This window comes from Poecilia formosa, unplaced genomic scaffold (assembly GCF_000485575.1).
Source record: "Poecilia formosa unplaced genomic scaffold, Poecilia_formosa-5.1.2 Scaffold17, whole genome shotgun sequence".
NCBI classification, from domain to species: Eukaryota; Metazoa; Chordata; class Actinopteri; order Cyprinodontiformes; family Poeciliidae; genus Poecilia; species Poecilia formosa.
The window spans coordinates 1,245,523-1,267,363 of NW_006799956.1; the positions used below are offsets into that span (position 1 = coordinate 1,245,523).

Here is a 21,841-nt window from a genome sequence, read left to right on the forward strand (position 1 = left end):
GAACAATAAGAACAAAACAGCATGTGTGCGACTTTTGTTTGTCTTTCAAACCAGAGGCCTTTGTTTTACTTGGCATGTGTGAAGTTGTATCATTAAGACAGTAAACTTCCGAAAGGAGTCATTATGTTCACCACATGTAGGTCCTTTTTTTTTTTTTCCTCCTTTACATTTCCTGTGGGACAACTAAAATGTAAGAGGACCTTCAAGCATTCCCACTGAGGGAGAGAAAAGGATGTAGGAGAGGTAAGGTTCAGCAAAGTGGTGAGAAATTTAATGCTCATCATCCATCATTTTCTTGCAAATAAAGCATGACTAGGAGTGTATGAGTGCCTTTGTTTCCATCTTAAGAATCAATCCGTTCTCTCTCTCTCTCTCGTTTGGATATCTGACTCTGAGTTCCTTACTCACTTTAACAGCACCTCCATTTGTTTATGCCCTCTTTAACATTTCCTGAGTCAGAAAAAATGTGTCCTTTGATCAAGAATGGCGCTGCATGCATATTTCAAAGCAGCAACCTGATCCCTCTGTGCCACCCGACACAAAAGAGAAGTCCCTGGGTGAGTTCAGGCGTGGGGTGGCTGGAGGTGAAATTGCAAACTGTATAGCTTGAAGGCAGCACCTGGTCAACGGGACGGAGGTGCAGATGAAGCCCTGGAGCCGGGGATGCGTCTTGGAGTTTTGGGTTGAACCGTGTCTGATTTTTATCCGTGCCAGAACTGCCAGCAGAGGATGCTTTGCTGTGGAAAACCATAAGTTCAACCCCAGGCATGCCTTTGCATTGTCTGTTTTCGCGTGCGTGCGTGCATGGATGAAGAAGACGGTTGTGCCTGTGGACATACCAGGCATTCCAGGTCCACAATAAAGGCAAACTGAAGGTGCAGGATGAAGGAACGTGTGAAGGAAAGCTGGGCAGCTGTGAATCACAATGTGGCAGACAGGTTCAAGGTGGTCAAGATGTGATTGCACTGCTTTTAGTAAAAACTAGTGAAAGATTAACCCTGAGAGAGAGATTTTGACATGCAGAGCCTCTCAAAATTATTGATACTTTTAGAACATTATAACACTTTATATTAATTCTTTCAAGGGGCAGCATAATATATTTCCCAGACATTTCATGCTTGACTATGTTACTTTATAGCAAAAAACATATCGTCTATACTAGTGCTGTGGTGGTTAAGCACAACCCACATAAGGAGGCCTTAGTCCTCGACGCAGCTGTCGCAGGTTCGATTCCCGGCCTGGTGACCTTTGACACATGTCTTCCCCCTTCTCTCATTACCCACTTTACTGTCAATTCACTATCAAATAAAAGCCACTTAAAAATAAAATACTGTCTATATAAAACGTAACTTTGGAATTTAACACCTTAAAATTGGTCCGCTGTCTGTTTAAGAAGCTCTGGAAAGAGCAGGAGCTCATGTCATCGTTCCTCTACTTCTACTAACTCTTTAACAATGTTTCTAACCAGAATTTCACTGAGAAGCAGTTCGTATGATGAGCTCAGCAGACTTGCAGTTCCACCAGGTGTTTGCTAATTGCTGCTGGCTAGTCTGTAGGGGCTGATTGGTGGAGCTGTGCTACGAGGTGGAAGCTTGGTGGAGGAGCTTCATGGAAAAGGCAGCACCTAGTGAGACCAAGCGTTTCTGAAACAGAATGGCTACCAGGGGGGAGTAAAGGATTTCTCAAACATGCATGAAAGAAACAAAAAGAGGAAATAACATCACATGATGTAAAGCTCAAAAAAGTCCATTTTACATAATACCGCCCCCTCTTTAAACGATGTGGATAATTTTGAAAGGAACTGCGTTTTCTTCTCTAGTCAATTCTTGTGCAGCAACTTTGGTCCCAAAAACGGCTCAGCTGCTCTAATCACATGTGAGCGGTAGGTTTCAGTGTTCCTCTGACTGAATGTCCGTTTCGCATGTTTGCCAAATACGTCTTATTCTTGCTTTGTATCACTGCCAACATGCTGTCGTTTTGTTATTGTGTATGCTCATGGTGGTGACCCTGCATGTCAAGTTGGTATTATATCTCCTCATGTGTTTGGGTTTAGAAATGTTTCCAGGGTGTTGGTTAACACACTACCTAAACACAGGTTCTACGGACCCAACGCTGATAGAAGTTCACATATCTTTCAAACAGAGGGAACAAAATGTTCTTGCTGTCATGATGAAATGTTTAAGGTGTGTGAGTCCAACTGTGGTCTCAGCTCTTATGTACAATAATGACTCATATGTTGTCAGTTTTACTGCTCAGGCAGACGAGTGATTTATGTAGATTGTTTTTGTATTTTCACAAAGCTGTAGAGATTTGCATGTTTCGAGATCCTCCATTAAATATTTACCATTAATAAATATCCACTGCTGTAATCATTTATTGTTTTATACGTGTGAGCAAAAAAAAAAGAAAAAAAGAAATAGGATAGTTATAAGAAGGAAATGATAACATTCAGGGGGGGGCTAGCGTGAGTGAATGGTCAACTTTTTACAACTATCTTTAATAATTGTTGAAACACACCAGAATTATCAGATATTGCGAGAGTGAAGCTGTGGATCCCTGTCAGGCTGTGCTACCAGCACTCCCCTCCAACATACCATAGCATAAGTAATAAATTCAAAGAAAAAAATGTACCAATACATGCATTTGTTCCTCGTTTTTATTTTGTATAATATAAAAAGAATGATACGATTGCTAATTATTTTTACACTGTACAAAATAGGGTGTTTGTTCAATAGGGTGTTGATGTTCCGGTTTTTATTCCTTACTGCTTAGTGTTTCCTACTTATAATTTTTGTTTATTCCAGTTTTATTCTTTTTAACGCTTTGATGACTCTTGTGACAGTGAGGAAGCTCTGCCTGAACGTCTGAACGCGAAGCTCCTCGTCGCTGTCGCCACGTCCTACAATCTGTGTTCGTCATATGTTATTTTTCATCTCGGCTCCTTTTCACCACAACAAACTGAAGACACACTGGATATTTGAATTTAAAATGAACTCGAAACATGATCGGTGCTGGTCACCTGAAACTTAAAATACAAACATATGTTCATGGTACCAAAAACGGATTTCACCAGAGCCTTTTTTTGAGTGGCAAGGTCATCTTGATTGAGGAGTTTCACTTTACATCAGACTAAACTCCAAACCTTCTCAACTGGCTACACAACTGAGGCAAAGCTATCAGCAGGCCTTGAACTTTCAAGTGTACAGTCTCTAGAGAAAAAGTGTCTTCAATAATAAATAAGCTGGATTCCGTCCCACAGCTCTCTGCTGCACAGTTAAGATAAAAAAAATAAAAAATGAATCCATAGGTTTGCCGAATAGAGGTCCTGCAACAAGTCACTGAGGGAAAATGGTGCAGATCGGCTACAGGTCTGCAACACTTAGGGTCAAAAGAGAGAGAATGAGCACACAGTTTTGCTCCTGAAATGAAGCCAAACTTCTATTAGATGTTCATATTCAGTATGTCTTTGTGATCACCAAGCATCTTCACACGTTTACCTATTGATACAGTGAACTCTGAGGACCCCTTGCCCTTCATTTGATAACCTGGCCTTCCCTAACCCCCACCGCCCTCCACTCTCTCCTCTGTTGTTTCAAAGACAAAGAGCTCTGGTGAAGCCCAAAATAAGCCAGCAGCTTTAATAACAGGGCAATTTCCAAAGCTGCGTAATAACTTTCCACATGCAATGCCCCACTTGATGGCAGCCTGCTCCGACTTCAGCCTGCGGACATCTGGTTGCTCTTCAAATAGTCTCCCTAACATGGCCCATGGTCAATCCAAAAAGGGGGCTGCATGCCTTTCAAGAGACAACAGAAAAAGGGCCTTTGTCTTTTGTTTGACAGACTTCCAGCCAACATGTGGACGAAGCAGACATATTACTTCTAAGGTATGTCCCTCTAAATATTACCCCAGGACAAGCTAACGCAAGCCAGATTGTCGGGGCTTTGGAGGGAAAACGTAGATCTCATGATTACCAACAACTGATGAATTCATTTGAGAACTTCTCCGACGAGGCAAATATATAATTGCATAAAAACTTTAGTCATAGCGTGTCTGTGTTTGTAAGGGAGGCGAGGGGGGTGCGTTTGGGCTTAATCACGCACTATCAAATAAAAAGAAGATGGTTGTCTTTAGATCATGTTGGGCCTCACATTTTCGGATAGACTGGGCATCGACTAAACTGCTAAGAGGGTGTTTGGATTAGAACAAGCCTATACGTTACCCAGACGGGATTTGATCGCATGTGAGCCAGCAAAGTCCGATCCTTACGGTACAGCAACAGTGGACACACGCCATGTGTTAGGCAGCATGTGCAAATAGTAGAATAACAGCCATTGGGCTCCAGTGCTCAGTTGTAATCAACTGCGTTTGATGAGAGAAAGCCTCAGAGGTCTTCGATGAAATTTATATACAAAGGCAAGCAATGGTAAACGTGTGACTTTAACGCCTTCGGATAAAGTGCTTGTGTACAGACAATCCAGAAATGACTTAAGAGGTGAAGACTGGCCTCATTAAGGTGGTTTTGTCAGTAATATTTGTACAGTTTCCACCCAGCTGCTTGTTTTTTTCTAGACGTGAGGGTGGGCACTACAAGATAACAGATCATGTTTGGAATGCAACTCATCATCTGTCCACAAATAACTAATGCAACGTTTCGCAACATTTTCCAAAGAGGCAACTCGCTCTGCAAACATGTGGTTCATACGTGAGAAACAAAACAAGTATTTTTACCACTTTATTACAGCAACAACCTGAGGTGTCAAAGTAAGAAGGAAGATTTGAGGATATTAATAGAGTACACACATAAAAAAAACACCTTTAGCATCTTATTAGTGATTAGCATGATTAGTAAATTTAGCATCAACCCTCCCATGGTCTTAAGAGGTTTGATCATTTAGACCACAGGTGTCAAACTCCAGTCCTGGAGGGCCACTGTCCTGCAACTTTTAGATGTGCCTCTGCTGCACACCTGAATAGAATAATTAGGTCATTAGCAGGACTCTGGAGAACTGATCTACATAAGAAGGAGGTAATTAAGCCATTTCATTCCAGTGTTTTGCATCTGTGACACATCTAAAAACTGCGGGACAGCGGCCCTTGAGGACTGGAGATGGACACCCCTAATTTAGACCAAGGGCCCTAGTCCAGTTGGAGTAACACTTTCAAGTATGATGATTATCAAAACATTAAACTTCTGATCAATACTGTACAAACTGCTGAAAAGAGTCTTAGTTTCCATCTGGAGTCCAACAAATAATTGAGAAAATAATCTTACAGAAACAGCAATGGGTCTTACATGAATGATACCTTGGGCAAACCTCTCCTTCTGCTGCCCCCTACCAGTCAAAATGCATAAAATCGTCTAAATTTGGGGGTTTAATGTAATGTACTGCAGCTCTGTATGAAACAGGTAAAATTGTCTCTGTATCATGAGCAACAAGCTGCAGGCACCAACTTCCGTTTGACTGCAAATGCACCAAAGTAACAGAAAATGTGTTCAAGGCATATCTAACAAATACATTGTATTTTCTTGTAACAAGTGTTTATATGGCCCTTACTAACTCAGCCCTGGGAAACTGTGTGTCTGGCCCATATCAAAAAGCACCACTCAACAGAACACACACAATGTAATCAATCCACTCTTTGCTTGTGAATGGCCTGGAATCAGTTCACTTATCACAAGTCGGGCCTGTTTAATAGCAGCACCAAGTTGGTTTGTCACCGACAGAAAATAAGCCTTTTTATGATGTTATCATTTAGCTATTTTGTCTAATAAACCCAAACCTTTGTGAACTGACAACAAGCGACCATCCCGACCATATTTTGCGTCAAATTTTAACATCACCCAACTTTCGTTTTCAAAGTGAACTGAGCTATTTGATGCCAAAAACTGTATTGTTTTGGTTTAAATATTTGACCTTTTAAATTGTTCATTTGTTCAACCTTTCACATGAGCTCATGTGAGAGTGAAACCCAAACGCGTTTACTCCACTGTCCATTAGCGTGCGATTCCCTGATCCTTCTGTAACATGAAGCCTGTGTAGCGACTTGGACCACATGGGGAGCGCGATGTTGAGAGGTGAGGTATTTTTCGACTGGGAGAGGGATATGTAATGCATTCCAGACACTCTGGCTGCACAAGCCTCTCCCTTGCTACCTATAGGCATCAATCCTCTCCGCTTTCGTTGCAACAACAAACTCGCGGCCGTGAGGAAGAGCTCGTTTCAGATCCGGAAAACACGGCCGCCTTCTCCGCTTCCTGGTGCCCAGAGAGAGATCCCACGGTTGGTTTTTGGCTCGGAGTTGGCCTCCAAACACTAAAGCATCGTCTCTGGCTTGTAAACATGCACTTTTTTTTTTTAGCAAAAAAGAAAAAAAAAAAAAGAGGTCTTTCTCCATGCATTTCATTTCATAGACATTTAAAAGAAAAGTTGTGGAGAAAACCTGGATACTTGAACCTTACTTATCCTCAAAACCTTCCCAGTGATCATCTTAAGCAGGATCAATTCATATAAAGACGTCGCTGGTTCAACTATGTTGCATAAGGGAGAGGAAACTCAGGTTCTTGAGCTGAATGAGACCCAGATGCTAGGTGTTTTTAAAACATAAAATCCACTGGGACGCCCTTTTCTCCTTCAACCTCCTTCCCTCCATACTTCTTCTTGCTTTTGTTATATCCTCCATGCCACATTAGTGAGCATGTGTAAGGTTTGCCGCAGACAGCTCGGCCTTCGTTCTTCAAACATTTCTCTTTCAAACATGCCAGATGCATTTTTAACTGAACACTGTTCACACAAAGGTCAGCATTAATTGGTCTTGGGCGTTTTAAAATAATGTTAACTTTAAATGCGCTTCCCTTCATTCTGAAATGACATTTTTTTTTAAGTTCAACAACATCATCCATTTTTTTTTTTGTTGTCTATTTTTCTCACTTTTCCAACTTTATTAGATCAGTTCAACTAAATGCCATTACGGTCAGGCCTGACTTACTAAACAGACCCAGGAGCAAACAGGGGTGGCAGAGTAACTTGATATATTTCCTGTTCTCGTAAAAGCAGATCCATCGACTTGTTCTGTTTTAAACCTGCGCCAAAGAACAACAGACAGACAGACAGACAGCGTGATCCAAGCTCTCATGCTTGGCCTTCATTTAACAGGAATTCATGGGTGGAAGCGCATATGCATGTCTGAAGTCAACATGCGTCTCAGCCTCACCTTCTTATGTTCTTCCTTCCTTTCATCCCCTAATTTTTTGTTTTGATTCCCGTCTTCCGAGGCATCTGACCCTGTGAATCTTGACATGTGAGAGCTTATGGTGCATTCCTCTGAGGCCGGGAGGCTTTGAAATAAGTTCACAGTTAGCAGAGCCAAATGGAGACTTGCAGGGTTAAATCACACAAGTCGAATCCCTAAACTCTGAAAGGTCAATTTCTTAAAGATACATTGAAACTTTTCTTAAAAAAAAAAGAAACAAAAACAAAAACAAAAAACTGTAGTGTGTTTTAATTGGGTTGATTAATTTGGATCAGAAACCCAGTCTAACTTATTTTGAAATGATCATTTTGGCTAAAAATGTAAATAGTCTCATCACGGACATGCTTTTCAGATTTTGGTTTTTGCTTAAATTACCTTTTTTATCCAGGGTTGAAATTCGCCAGTCTGATTAGTCTTTGAACACAGACTCGTATACATAAACGAATCAAAATCTTTTAATAAGTGGACCTGAAGAGTCTGATGCCTGAACGCAACATGGCTACGGTCAATTAGCTTCCTTTAGGTGACCATTATGATTGCTATTGACACACTATCCTGGTTCTCACCAGCAAAATAAATAAGTAAATAAAAATGTCTGTCTGTATTCATTGAACTGACTTATACTTGGGCTCAGTGATGAGCTAAGAAAAATATATATTGAATTTACAGAATTCAGAAACTGCAACAAACTGGAAACGGATCAAAAAATCAGTGTCATTGTTCACAATGGAGCCTATTTTAGAGTTTTATGGACTAAGAAGGTTCCAGCTTGTACACAGTGCCTGGCTCAAAATCAACACCTTGGAGCCACAATCTTTTTGGAAGAAGACGAAAGGTTTCACAATAAGGCAGGGGAAAAAATGAAGCCATTTATGTTTGGAAGAGTCATGTTGCATTTCAAGAAGTGAATCTAAAAACAAAGGAACCTGTAAATCCGTCAACTTTACCTCTGACCAACCACCAATCAACAGACAGACGACTGAAAAACCACAAACATAGTAGAACGTGTTAGAAGATGTAAGTTTAAATTAAGTATATCAAATCTGATAAGAAAAGTAATCAAATATCTAAATGGAAATATGCCAAAAGCATTGCTACAAAGACTGTGTAATGAACACACATCTTAGTGTAGATTACAATAATAATAATACACAAAGTCAAGCAAATGCACCCAATTTTTGTCAAATCCATTACATCAATCAGACATGTGTAAAACGTCAGGTTAACAAAAAAAACAGAACTGATCGCCAAAAAAACCCAAACGTTGTATTAGAGCACATGTAAACGTCTGATCAAAACTGAAGGAAAGAGTTATGTGTACACACAGCAGTTCCAAGGAAATAGTGTGGTTTATGTTTACTGGTGTTCACGTTGTTCCCCCTTGGTGATTCTTCATCTTCCTTTTGCTGCGTTCCCACATCCGCTGAAATTTTCCAGATATGCTCTGCAAGGTTGGCAGGTGTGACTGAAACAGTCAGAAGCAAAAATCCGCCTGCCCTGTCAACAGTAATATCTTCATAGCAGCTTTCCTTAAAAATTACAGACTACATATACCAGTTGTCCTCTGCTCTAGAAGATATTGTCAGTACTACTACTTTTTACAATAGTTGTATTGTTGTCTCCTTATTTTGTATTGCTGTTTGGATTGATTGCATTCATTAACAAAATTGGCGCAGTCAAGTCGTAAACCTTGTTTGTTTAACTTTTGCTTGTATTTAGAAAGAAAGTACTTGTCAAAGGACAGCATATCAAAAAAATAAGATTTTGGCCAATCGTGGCATATTTAGAAAAATGTTAGCGCACTGTCCCCATTAAATAAATAAATAAAATTACAGTTAATCCCAGGGTGTATTTCTTCTTTAGCGTCCTGGGAATTTTCCATTTTTTGGCCACAGCTCTGCTAGTATTTCCAGCTGCAAAACCAGCATCTCCAAAACATGATTTGCCTCAAAAACAACAATTAATGAAGTACTAAAAGAAGCACAGCAAGCAGGTTAGTAATGTTCAGCTGATGTGTGATGTTGTTTGAGCCCAAAAACATGCAGTGATTTAGTTTTTCCATGCTCTCTGTATTGAGTTTTACACTGCATGTCTTGTAAACCGGTTCTCCCCTCACCAGATAGCAGTAGGTGGGAAGCCAAGCTCTTGAGGGAGCTTGTAAGCTGCTGCAGCCTTTCGCATACCTCACAATTTGAGTCATAATGGGGGTAAACAGAAGGTAGTCCCCTGGAAACTGCAAACGAAACTGGATCTACCTTCTTGTCACTCTGTTAGATCGCTTAATGGCTGTGGTCTTGTGCACATACTAGCTTCTTTGTGCGAGAGTGCGGCTCGGTTGTCATCTTAGCGCGTGCGTGCCAAAGAAGTGGCGGCAACTGAAGAAGAAGTAGCAACGTCTCTGAAACAGGGAGGGAGCAATCTGGCAGTTTAGCCTAGCTACTATATGTATATTTATGTATAAATTCATATTCTGTGTTACTCTGTAACACAGAAGTAACACAGAAGATTGTGGAAATCAGGAAGGGGAGAAGAATTAGAAGATCTTTTATCACTCATTGCCGTTAACAGTGAGTGTTAACGGCAATGAGTTTCTAAGAGTATCTTTATTTTGAATATTCTTAGAAAAAGTTGACATTGTCTTACAACATACGCTTAAAAGAAATACAAATACATCTATGCAAAAGTTTGTTTTGTTTGATTTAAAGGGAGTAGGAAGAAGTATAAGGTTTGTGTTCCCACTCCTAGTTTCCAGTATGTTACGAAAACAAATATAAATAAGCTTATATGGAAATCATATCCACAAAGATACGCACAGTGTTTAATCAGTAATATTTCTCTAATTTAAATAAAGATATTGTTGAACCCCTGAGCTAAATTGGAAATAAAGTGAAATGCTTGTGTGAATACATTTGTGGGTACACCCATAAAAATTAATAGTGTGTACATTTGAATCAAGAAGTTATATTTCCTTATTTGTTCATGCAAAGGCTGTCCTGGAAAACATATTACTGCAGGAAACCCAATCATTCTCACCGGTACATTACATCCTCTGCTGCTGCTGCTGAGACTTTGTCCTGTTTTACTTTCTGAGAACCGCAGTCAAAACTTTCTTCTGCTGACCTACTTTTTGCAGTGCCGCACAGATGATGTGTGGAGCGAACATTTTCGGAGTTCAGGACTAACCCAAAACGGGGTCTCCGACATCACACACCTCTGTGAGCATACACGACACAGCCATTCACCTCTTCTCCATGCTGCTTTTGTCTTTGTGGAAAATAAGATAAAAATCAATATGGCCTTTCTGCAAAAACAATGCCAATCAAAACTCCAGGAAAAAAAAAAAGAAGAAAAAAAAAAACGGAGAAAACTGAATTCATGGTTATCATTTGAATTCCCACTTGAGCGGAACTATGTTGAACATATAAAATATTCAGCTCACGAGTCCGGAAGACAGATAGAATATGGAGGTCTTGATGAATCCACAGGGAAAATTAAGAAAACATTTAAAATATCATAAGCCCGACTAATCAGCTCTGCAGAAGAAAAAACAAAAATAGGGTTCATCTGGGTGGGGGAAGTTATACATTTGACCATTCAACAGTGCCTCAGGCATCATCTACTGTTTAGTCAAACTGAGGTGTAGATGTAGACTTGAAGGTTTTCCTCTTGTGGTATTCACCTTTAACCTTTTCAATCATATGTCAAAAGCAACAGATGTGTACTTGTTTCAGATGACAGCTGACAACGGAACAGGACTGCATTTGATTTTCACACAAATCTGAAATGATGTCTTGTGTAACTTAAAACTAGATTTACTGTGGAGGCACATCAGTCGGTAATAATGTTTGCCCACTGGTTTGTGTTTGTACTCCTGTATGTTGTGCGTGTACTTGATCCGACCTCTTATCCAATGAAGTAATAATTATAATGTCGCAACAGTGTTGCGACATTTCCTTCACGTCAGTTTTAAGCACCGACAGATTAAAGGCTCTATTTCTGAATTTCTCAAGCTCAGCAAATGCCATGCTATCTCACTCGGTCAATTTGACCTGCTGGGCTACGACCTTAAGACATCCGTCATCCTCTATACAACATAGAAGATCAACCTTGTCTTAGTCAAAAAGTGGGAGAAAAAGCCTCCATTGTAGCGCATAGAGTCAAAAATGTAGCTTTTTAGGGGGAAGACAATATTATAGAAAGTACGAATTTTGACAGAAGAAGGGAATAGACCCTTTCCATTAAAGAAAATGGAAAGCTCAGTCCATCAGGCAGGTTAAGTGTACTGAGAAAAATGTTAAGGCATCCATCTGGTGACATTTTCAGCCAAGTCTTTAACTGTGGCATAATACTGCTAGACCAGCAAATGTGTGCGTTCACAAGCTGAACATTAAAAAACCTTTTTGGCTATGAAGCTGCTAATTGGAACAGCTAATATTGCCACTAATGTTAACATGCCATCATCTATTATAACCTTTTCTATATGCAATGAAATGCATCAGAAAGGTTGCTTTATATGCCAATACGTTATCAAGCATTGGCCCATGTTATCAGCCAACTTAGATTGAACAATGCATTAGATGTAGTGCTGACTACCTTTGACAAACATCTGTGCATGCAGATACACTCAACACAACATGTCAGAGCAGGTGTAGTTTGTGTGGGAGGTAATACAAGCCGTCCTGGCATTACATAAGAGCCGTCCGACGAGGCCAGAACATTCTTACATGTTGATTTACAAGTGTAAAAAAACATTATAAAAACATGGAAATGAGTAGTGTGCTGAGTGCAACTTGGACTGGGGATGGAAAACAGGCCCTTACAGCAATTCTTAACCTGAGGAGGGCTGGGACAGGTGTGAGTTTCCCAGGTGCACTTCCACAGGCCATGTACTTCCAGTAATCAGCGTCGAAGAGCGGTAATGACAGGGTGCCGCTGTCAGAAAACTCTACACACATTCACTCACACTCACACAGAAACGTATGCAGTCATAACTCAAAGGCACACGTTTGCACGCAAAGAGTCAAACTGAAGACTTAGTCACAGCATTTTGTCTTTCAGCCGTTTTTCACGGCCTCCATCTGTGCGTCTGTCACTGTTGACCCCTGAGCTATTTCCACACCTCTGCTTGGATCTTTCAGCCACTTTGACTCACAGGTCAGCGCATTCACGAGAAGTTCAAGAAAACAGCTGTTACAACAGTAGTGCTTCACCTGTCTGCAGATCTGGCGCACGATAAACATGGAGATCAAGGTAAAGGTCAGTCAGGAGTTTAGAAGAGAGTTTAAAACTAATCCATTACTGTTTAAGTTGAGAAACTAACTAATATCATCATAGTTTTACTGAATTTCTTTGTCTGGAGTCATCTTTGCAGGTTAAATACATATACAGTATGTATAAAGTACATACAAATTCCACCTTATTCATATAGACTTAATAGGTTAAAGGGGCAGTATTAAGTGTTTCCTAGGCACATTGAAACATTTTGTATCATAATCAAGTAACTATGTTATCTTCATTTGTTATAAAGATGCTGTATATATCGGATATGGATTAAAAGAAAATTGACTTTGCACTTAAAGCCTTGTAATTGACATGACGCTGACCCTGCCCCCATGCGGAAGTAGAGCAAACCCCAACAAACTGTTATTATGACAGATGTAACAGAACTCAAAGCGTCACCCAAGTCATTTTTTGAGTCCTTTTTGCCTAATAAACCAACACTGAGGCAACGACAGCGGGCAAGAAATTTCTGTAAGGAGTCCTACATCAGGTCTGTAAGGTCATTAGCAGGAAACAACAGAGGAATCAACGATAAAGCTCAAGAGGAAAAATGATGAGGGACACAAAGTCTGGTTGGATGCGAGTGTGAACGCTGTGTCAGATGCATTTTGCACGTATAAAACTGGTAGTAATGATTTGAATAATACCGGCTTGAGAAAATCTTCCTTCAAGAAAATGCTTAAAAGTAAACGGTAGCATAAAAAGTTACTGCAGTCTATGTTTTTCTTGCTGCTATTGAGCTACCATTGGAATCTATGCATAAAATCTAGCATAACTAACTAGCCGTTTCATTCAACTGGACATGAAGTCAGCTCCAGGCCATGATCCATTTCTTGCATTATTCCAGACTCCATTTTGGTTTTGGAAATGTAATAAATTGTATTCCAGCCTCTAAACATTCTGGGTGACGGCCATCGGGATTGACAACTTGGACCATGACTATCAGCTATTTTTCTCAAAATCTCTCTGACCGCAGCGTGTTTGCTATGATAAACAGAGTCACTATTGTCGGAAGTCAGTTCCTCCAGAGGAGAGGAGTGTGCTTGCGATGCCGACTGGTCAGTTACTGACCTTTGGGTTGGAATGATTGGAGGATGATGGCTTTACGATCATCCTCGGCGTCATGTCAGTTGGGTCTCTGTCTCTTTAAGAAGTTTCTGCCCTTTGCCACACTTCACCTTCAGCCCATCATCACATCAACATTCCTCTATGGAGCGCTTACAAACATTCGTTGGAGCACTGGACTGAGAAACTGTTCATGTAAAAAGTGCAACGGATGCATCAGGTGTTTGCTAATTGCTGCTGCTGCTCGTTTTGATGAGGATATAAAAGTATAATGTGATTTCTAAAGTTAATTTTACATAATACTGTCCCTTTAAGACAAAAGAAAATCTCCCTGTATTTTACCTCCTCCTCAAAAGCCCTCATGAAAAAGATGGATTACGAAAAATGGATGGATAAATTAACAAAATAAAACATCCAAATAATTCTATCGCTATGAGAAACTATTAATACACAAACACATGGAACTTCTTAAAACCTTCTTCTTTTTTTTTCCTATCAAGTATTTCTCATTGTGATGTTGAGAATTCTGTGAAACTATCCATGCACAAATCCTGGGCCAAGATGTCATCAAAAAAACCTTCATCACTGGATTCTACCTTAAGCGCTGTCATTTCCCATTTGGAGCAAAGTTTAAACCAGCTATGTGATACGTCTGCATGACCCCAGGTCAGGACAAGCACACACACGAGGGGGTCAAACCATGTAGCTCCTGGTCTCACTCACATTTCATAAATGGCTCCTGATTATAGACCCTGTCACAGTTTATTTAGCGGCGTGTCAGTGAAAGGTTTGAGATGTCGAACTCACAGAGGCCTCTGTGTGAGGGTACAACTGTAGGACCTGTCCTTCTGTGTCCCTGACGACCATCAGCGCTCTCCGTCAGGTTCCGACAGGAAACAGGACCCAGGACATAAAAGTTGGTGTTGAAACAACTGTTGATCATAGTTGACAAATCATGTTTCTTTTATCATCAAGAGCCACCTGATTCCAGTCAAATTAGTATTCCACAGCTCTTCCAGGTAGCACTTGTGTTTTTAGTCATTCCAGTCTTTCTAAAAAAAAAAGATCTTGGAGTTGTTGCCGAGTTACTAACAAACAAAATACACCAAAAATTACCTTACATAAATGAAATGATTAAGCAGTTAATATCTCAACTATCCCTGCATCTTCATTTAGAATAATTCCAGATGTTATGATGTATTTCCACAATGTTAAAGCAACTCTGATCTCAAGACGTTCATATGAGCCACTGTAACTTTAAGCCATTGCATGTTTGCAGGAGACAATGATGACACATCGAAAAGGAAGATGAGAAGGTGGTGCGCCATCCCCAATCTTCCTGTATGAAACATGTACCGATTCATTACCAAAGTGGTGTAAAAAGAAGAAGTGAATGATGTCTTTGTGATTTGTACAATTAGGTGGAGGTAAAGTAAGTTTAAGTGACATACGAGAACCTTTCCACAGTAGATGAACCTTTATGATATGACTGCGGCATTTAGCTAAAAGGTGCAGACAATATTTAGGCAGATTCGTTATCAGTGGCTGGTAACATAGCCTTATAATTTGTTGGCAAAATGTTAGAACCTTTTTCTCTTTTCTGCACCAGTTATTTTATACGTAAAAGTAGGGGTCATGTCAGAGGAAGTTCAAAAGTTTAAAGCAACTTTTTAGATGACTAGCTAAGCCATATTTTTAAAAGGGTGGGAGCGTGATGACCTGCTAGTACTGTTTTGCTTTTCTTTCTCCCTTTCCTGCAGCCCAGGGTTAGGTCATTAAAGAGCTAGCTGCACCTGAGTGGTGGGAGTGACAGGAGTCTATAAAGCAAGCTTGTGCAAAACGCCTCTCTCTCTAGAAGGCTGCTTGCCAACATGGGAAATATTTTTGTGTCCTACATCTTTTTACAACAGGGCCTTGTGAGTATCGTTACTCGCTTTGCATTTTTTTAATGTCTTTGTTAAATAAACTAATTTAGCAAGTTAAGCTTTGTCTGCGCAGCCTCTCCTCTTATTTTGAGCCAAGTTGGTAACAACAGGCAGTTGTCCTTGTGTTGACTTGCTCTAAGGAAGTTATGGGTGGTAAAAGGAGGTGGAGGAAGCTGAGAGGATGTGGGGAGGACAGTAGTGGCTTGGCACAAAAACTGTGCGCGAGGGCTGATCATTGCTGGCTGGATAATGGAGAACTTTGTGCCATTTAGCAAAACACTGGAGGGTTTTTTATAGAGTGAAAGTGAAGAGACGACAGAGTGATCATTATAGCTCCAGGAATAGCATATTTAGAAAGAAAATTAGAGAGAAAGGCTTATTGTGTGCGTGCGTGCGTGCGTGCGTGCGTGCGTGCGTGTGTGTGTATAGGTGTACGTGCGTGCATGTGTGTGTGTGGCCTTGTGTTTGATACATTGTAAGGACCATTTTCCCAATAAATACTACGTTGTGAGAACCGATGAGGAAGAAGTGGTGCTTTTGGGTTGTTAGGTTTAGGAGTAAGGTGTGAACTAAGTTTAGATTAGGCAAATTTAAGACTTGAATTTTCCTGTCATCTTGTCAGGTTTGGGTGATTCTGTTTGGACCAACTGTGTTGAGGAAAAAACATGAAATCTCTCCTCATCTTCAACTCTCTTGTAAAAATCTGAAAATGTGGGTTAAAGAAAAACTCCTGTTATTAAGAAGTTTTCATTATGTTCATCTCTCTTGACAGGAAGCCAAGTTTGACCAGAGAATAATGCTGCCGCCACCATGCTTCGCTGTGGTGGTGTTCTTTTGGTAATGTTCAATGTTGTTTTTGTGTTAAACGTACCGTTTGTGCTCCAAGTTAAGATGTGGTTTTATAACACTTGTTTCAAGAAGGTTTTAGACAATTTCATTGTAGCCTACAAGGCAACTGTTCTACAGGCCAACACAATGCAAGATTTCCAAAGAAAAAGTTTGATTTACGTCACAAAAATCACACAAAACTCTCCGTAGCTCAATCAGTGTCTCTGTCGGCACTCCTGCTCACCTGCCTGACCAGATTTTGCTGTGCTTTTTATAGATTTTGGAGAAGCTTCCGGTTTAAAATGTTTATTAGTTTCAGGAAGGACAGGATGTAGAGAAGCAATTCTCTGTCTGAATGCCTGATAAAGATATATTTAGATCCCAGACATTTCTGATCTTACAAATGCAGGAAGCATTTAATGAACGGCTCCCAAACATTCTGATTAAAACTCATCCTTTAACTAAACAGCAGGGTTGCGCAGTAGCCCATCATCACATCTTAAAAATCAGCGAGTGGTTAAACGAACATGCGCACACATCAAGGCTGTGCTCAGGAAGCGGGAAGTGATCATTTACAATAATTAAGCTGTGAACAACATAATCATTTTCCACTCCGGGAAAAGAAAAAGCGTCGTCACTTTGTTACCAGATTTATGTCTGCTAACAAGGAGCAAATTTAACGCAAGCAGCTGAACGTGCCCACTTCCAAATCCACTTTTATACACTGTGAGCTAACTGGATCCATGGATCTGTGTGCTCATACCCACAACACTATTTTCCAGCATCAGTCTGACTTGATTAACTGTTTATGTGTACAAGTGATGAAAGAAACTGAGCTGCTCCAGTCACTGCAGGATGGCGACTACAGGCAAAGGGGTTTACAGCAGTGGAGCCCTAAATCTGGCCTTCATTATACGGATTAAAAGCCGAAGGTGAAACAATGTGGATCACAAACCCCAAGCAGCTTTTTTCCAAAGGTCCTTTTCTTCCTACACACAGTGCAACACCTGAGTTCAAGCACCCCACATACAACCCAAACATATCTTCTCTCCCGTCAACCCCGTCATAAAGATGGGGTCTGTAGAGGGAGAAGAACCTCATGTAATGGAGCAGCTGTGGAAGGATTTACTGGTAGGTTAATTGTTGGGGGAGAAGGAAATTGTCCTCACAGGCCGTTTGCTCCAGGTGTGATTACAGGTTCGCCTGCCAGCCAACATTATGTGCAGTTAATTATCGGGTTAATGGGGCCTACGTCTCCTTCTGACCCTTTTTTTTTTCCAACGACAAGTAAGACAAGGGAGAAAGCACTCGGACTCCAGAAAATCAAGTATATAGTCCCATTTTTTCAACCAGCAGAGGTTTATTGTTCTCTTCCTGTACTGGCTCGCTGCACAGCGGTTCTCTGTCATCAGCCTCTACGTTTATGCATGGAGGAATGTTCTCATATACGTCAGGTATTTAGTTTACAGTTGTTCGTTCTGCTTATAAATCCAGAGAGATAAGAAGATATTTAAGGTTTGGTGACTGAAGTTGGTTTTGTTTTTGAGAGCTTTTTAATTTTTGCCCCTTTCAGGTAACGTTTCACTGTTTTTAATTAGTATACAACATTTTCCATGCCTTCTGTCCAGAGTTAGTTAAATAAATGGTCTTGGTCATATGTGGTGTATAGCTATTTATTCCTTCTAAGGCAGATCTAATTCAATTAAGAGGCAATCATGAGGGATGACCAGTTTCTTTGGTATTTTTGTTCTTTTTCCACGATTTTGTGCGGTATTTAGGATCCCATTAGTTTGGTTTGCTGCACCTGTATTCCATTTCCTTGGTCTGCTCTCTGGTTTGTCTCAATTTGTTTTGCCTTTTACTTTCATGCCCGCCATGTCCTGGATTCGAAATCACACCTGCCTTGTGTCAGAAATCATTTTCTCCCTCTGTTTACCCTTCTGTTTGAATAATTATATAGTGGGAACAACACACCAAAAAGACAGAATTAGGGTTAAGGTTGCAAATAATCAAAAATAATGATGTACACAGCAGTTACCTTATAGTGTACGCGATTAGGGCCGAGTAGTTATTTAGTATCCTGTTTGTAAAAATTGGTATCTGGTATGTACCTATAGAGGTAGGGTAAAGTAGCCTATAAGAGCTTACAAATTATCCTGTATACACTTGAAAGCAGCGTGGTGATACTTGGTAAACATCCTATAAGCTCCACGTAAATTTTTGTTCTATGTTACGAAAAACAAATGCTTTAAAACTGCTGTATTCTGTAAAAGTGGTTTTGTATCTAAATGTACAAATTTAATTTGCCACTGTTTTGAATTCAAAGCCAATTCTTTGGATCTTGTCACAAAAAATGACTTTTTTTTAAAAAAAAAGAAAAAGCATTATCCATTTAAAAAGAAAATTTATATATATTTTTTTTCTGCTACCATTCAAGCAGAGTAGGCTGAACAGAATATGACAGTTTTTGTTGAACCAAAATCAAGTTGAATAAAAAGACTAATACCTGACAGGAATAAACTTTAGGGAGCTGAATGAATGATGGCATAACAATCAAGAGGGTCAAAGCTAATAGACTGAAATCTTTGGTTTCCTGATATTAGCTGCAATCAGCAATCAACCCACACAGCAATCTGTTGCCTTATGAAAACACGTTTCAGAACAGAAACTGTTATGTGCTTCCTATTTTAAAATTATGAATATTTTGCTTCCATTAAACTAAGATGTTGGCTTTGTGGGTAAGAAAAAAAATAGCATTCATACCATTAGCCTCCAATGAAATTGGAAACAGAAATAAATGCCAGCTTTAATATTTGCATTTAACACACAAAATCCTTGACCAGCCTATGAAATCTCAATGTTGATTTGAGTCGCTTCTCTGCTGCCAAAGTATTCCGTCTGTGACTCCATGGTCAGTTCTATACCTTTTACTGTTTCCCATAATGTTGGCACTGGCGGAAGCAAATAGCAAAAGGTATCCCTGTGAAACTTTTAGCTGTGAAGTCATCCCCAAAAAACGTCCTTATTAACTCAGTGTCTAGTTGAAACTTTCTGGGCTTCTATCCAGTGTAAAAATATGCCTCCTTTACTTTCATCTTTCCTCCCTCATTCTGCACGTCTGAGCTTTACTGGGTGCTGCTGGTCCGTGGCCCAACACGAGGTCTAAACTCCCCCCTCCGGTAAAATAGTGTGACGCCAAACATCCTCTGATTTACAGCTCAAAGCACACGCTATGCTCTCTCTCCTATGGTCTGTAAATGCCAAACGAGAGCACGATGTCCAGATCCCACTTGCTATATTAACCTACATTCTTTCCAGTAGAGTAAAGTGGCTACATGAACCCAATATAACCACATGCTGAAAAGAGACAAACCTGCCAAACCCCAACAGAGCCCTCACGTGAAGGCCAAATGAAGGAAAGGCTCTGATAAAATCAGCTGCTGACCTTCTCGTGCATACTGTAGAGAGCAGCCTTCTCTCATACACCACACTGCGTCCAAGGTACCGTCTGGACTTAAATGCTTTTGCATTTCCAGTCATCCTGGCCATAAGAGTTTTTTTTTTTTTAGTTTTCAGTTTCAATCATATAATATCGAGTACCTGTTCATGACCAAATACAGACTTCTGCTTAACCCAAAATGCTGGGTTTATACTGAAATGTTTAATGTGATGTATCTTAAGGCATTGCCCTAGTGTAAATGCATTTAGCATATTAAATGTGTATAAACTATGTAGGATAGTTTGTTGTTACTATATTGGAAATGCATTATCAAAAATCTATATACATCAAAGTAGTTCTGGTTTTTACTAGGTATATTTGGCATTATATGTCTTTTTCCTTACAGAAAAAATATGCTGCTGCAGAACTGATAACAGCATACAGGCATATTGAATCATGGAACTGGAGGATGTATCAGTTTCTTGAAAGAGTGTATAATTTTCCAGTGGAATATTTTAACAATTACCCAAATTAAGTGCCAGGACATGGGGGAGCGCACGGGGAAGCCCTAGGAAATGGGATCTGGTCATATTTGACTACTAACAATTCAGGGTTATGCTATAAATGATTCCCCCCCCACAAAAAAACAGTTTGTCTTCCAGGCAAGCCATGTAACTGAGCGGTTCAATGTAGGTCAAACAACATCCAAAGCAATACTAAAGGTCTTAAATGTAGGAGAAGAGTGATGGCGTTGGAAGTAGAAGTCTAAAGTATAACAAAATGTAAAGGGGAAGGTGATACTCCTATCAGCTTGCCATAATCCTTTGAAATGCTGTATACTTTGACCGGGGGGGGTTGCAGGCCCCTGCTGAGGAAGCCTCCAGGACCCTCGGCCACCTTTTACCCTACCAGTTCTCCTCAGGATTAACTCTGCTGTGATTTAGAGCTGCTTCTCACTGGCCCCTGGAATGCGACGGAAGACGGATCTACTTTCCTACATTGTTTCACCTGCTCTAAATGGAACCACATGTTGGACGGGACTGCCTCTCCTTTGTCTGTAATTGGAAGAGCATGCACGGCAAAGGCAAAAGCAGGCCGAGGCCGGCACGACTGACAGCTCCCCCCCCACCCACTCCCACCTCCGACGTCCCCGCCTTCCTCTAACCGCCCCAGACTCGGGGTGCCACATTCTGGTCCAGGCCAAGTCGAAGGCCACAGTGCAGAATCTGAGATCATTTATTGATCTGGCACAACATGTCGAATTCAGTTCAATAGCATGACTGTATCATGTGTCCCACAACTCTTTCAAGTGCTTACAGCTAAATGAGAATGACAGTCTGGAGTTCGCTGTGGAAGGAGGCCTTGACAATGAGTTTGACATGCTTTGAGAACACGGGCTGAAGTGGACTTTTCATTCTCTGCCTGTCTGTGATGTCTGAGCACAGAGACGGACCAGGGAGAGAGGAGAGGAATCACCTAATCTCACCTCCCTGCTTTGTTACACAGACACGGATTGCATGAGAAAAGAGCGGATGGTAATTATTAAGCTCATCAGTCATTTTAATGTGCCATGTTGCTCGGTTATGCAAGGGAGAAGTCATTGTGTTGAATACATATCATTAAGGTACTGCTGCTTTATTTGTTTTTTAAGAAACAAGCCAAATTATACCTGCACTGTTTAGATGAAAGGGAAGTGTATTCCTTTATTTTAAGAAAGCATGACATTTTCAGCCTCGTCGTCATTACATAAACTCAGAGGCAGAGGCAGAAAACCACATGAATCAGTATATCACAGAACTAACAGGATGTGTTACTTAACACCATTATTATTAGAGGATTACCCGACAACTTCTCACAACACGTCAGGAATTTATTTATGTGCCGGTCTCTTCGGTTTCCCCCACAGTATTTTTGCCCAGGTACACGTCTGAAAGTCTACAGAGCCACGGCTTTGCTTTGATTAGCCTGGCCATTGCCTTCCTACGCAATTCTGCTCCATCACCCTTCACTGCTCCGTCTGGGATTTCTCCCATTGATGTGGATTTTTCTG

General features: G+C 40.5%; 1 long non-coding RNA gene across 4 annotated transcripts in view; it reads right to left on the reverse strand.

Annotated features, from left to right (window-relative positions):
* LOC103134451 (uncharacterized) overlaps positions 1 to 21,841 on the reverse strand; it is a 52,085-nt gene that overhangs the window by 16,654 nt on the left and 13,590 nt on the right. The gene's annotated exons all lie outside the window — the stretch shown is intronic.